Source organism: Capsicum annuum, unplaced genomic scaffold (assembly GCF_002878395.1).
Source record: "Capsicum annuum cultivar UCD-10X-F1 unplaced genomic scaffold, UCD10Xv1.1 ctg65008, whole genome shotgun sequence".
NCBI classification, from domain to species: domain Eukaryota; kingdom Viridiplantae; phylum Streptophyta; class Magnoliopsida; order Solanales; family Solanaceae; genus Capsicum; species Capsicum annuum.
This window is the reverse complement of record NW_025874210.1, coordinates 1-1,770: the sequence shown is the minus strand read 5'-3', so window position 1 is coordinate 1,770 and position 1,770 is coordinate 1. Positions and strand designations below refer to the sequence as shown.

The 1,770-nt window shown below is 32.5% G+C and overlaps 1 pseudogene; it reads left to right on the top strand.

The window, feature by feature from the left end:
• Positions 1-954: 954 nt before the first annotated feature.
• Positions 955-1,730, top strand: LOC107856935 (annotated as a pseudogene).
• Positions 1,731-1,770: the final 40 nt, after the last annotated feature.

The following is a 1,770-nucleotide window of genomic DNA, read 5'->3' as shown; positions in this document are numbered from 1 at the left end:
TTCATGGTATTCAGTTAAGATTCATAATAGGATCATTAGTGCTTGTTATTTGATACATAATTTTATTCGTAGAGAGATGGAAGTGGATCCCTTAGACATTGATATAGAAGAACAAGTAGAATATCAATAAGATAACATTGATGTTGTTGAATCATTAGAGGAATGGACTACATGGAGGGATGAGTTGGCTGCTTGTAATATGTTTTATAGTGTTTTGGATATTTTCCTCTTTAGTTTTTTATATTACAGTAAGGTGTATCACTTTTAGCTGTTTGTGATATAAATTTTGTTAAAGCTACTGTTTAATTAGTTTTTTTTGTGATGTGTTCGTACTTTATGCTTTTAGTTTTTTATTTGCAAAATATGTGAATATTTATTATTGTGATGCTAAGTAATATTTTAAAGATATTTATGCTTCTTATGATGGCAACTAATATTAATGATGATTAGTTTCACAAGATTGTATAAACAAAGATGGATAGCAAAATATCTTCAATAAATCCACCAAAAAGATCAAGAAGATCAACACCTTTAACTCGAAGAACATGGACTCTAAAAGAAGAAAGTTCTCTTATAGATGGTTTAAAAGAGTTATGTGTTAATGGTTGGAGAGCCGATAATGAACCTTTAGACCATGATACCTGACGGAGTTGGAGTACTATTTACGTCAACGTCATCCTGACAGTGGATTGAAAGGTGAACCATATATCAATTCTAAATTAAAAGCGTGGAAGAGAAGTCATGCACACATAAGTTTACTAAAGGGTCGAAGTGGTTTGGGATTTCAATATAGTGACGGAACCATAATTGTTGATGATCCAATAGAATGGAAAAAGTTTTTAAAGGTAACTAATATTTTGTTCTACTACTTCATATAAATATTTCTCTCTGTTCTTTTCATAATTTATAATTGATGCATATGCCGTTGTCATCTTTCTTTACTTGTTTGTCTAGGATGAACCAAAAGCAAGAAATATGGACACCAAGAAATGGCCAATGTTTGCGGATTGGGAGAAAATATTTGGCAAAGATAGGGCAATGGGAGAGCATGCAGAAGGTCCACTAGATGTTGTTGAGGGTATCTTAAAGAATCAAGCATCAGGAATTTCTATTGATATGACTTTGGGATTTCCTATTAATATTGATGAAGATGAATATGAAGAAGATGATGAAGGTAGTCATGGACCAAATATAGCTACCGGAGAATCTGAAAATGCTTATATAAAACCTAATTTTACAGAGGCATCTGAAAATAAATATGCTAGAGGCTCTCCTCATGAACGTACTGATAGATCTGAAAAACAAGCTAAATATGCTAAAAAAATCCTCTTCTAGTGTCAATGAAAAAGAGAAAAGCAAGAAAAGGAAAAGAGTTGTGGAGGATGTTAATGAGACATTTCTCAAGAGTATGACTGAAGTTATAAAAGGCTTTACTGAAAGCCAAGACAAAAGAATTGGAGCCTTAATTGACAAGATTGGAATTCATGACCACTCTGATATGCGTGATCAAATTTATGCCATCATTGAATCCCCCGCATTCAATTTGTACACCATAGAGCAACGTATCAAAGCCAAAATGGTTATCTATGGAGATGTGAAAAAAATAAAAATCTTTTTACGTATGGGTGAACTTGAGCATCAGACAATGATGTTTATGGTCATCAATGATAAACTTTAAAGTATGATAAGCTTGTGTATATAAGTAGTGGCACTAGTGTGTTAGTTTTTCCTCACTATCAATTTCAAAGTTTGATTGGAGTGCCACTTTTT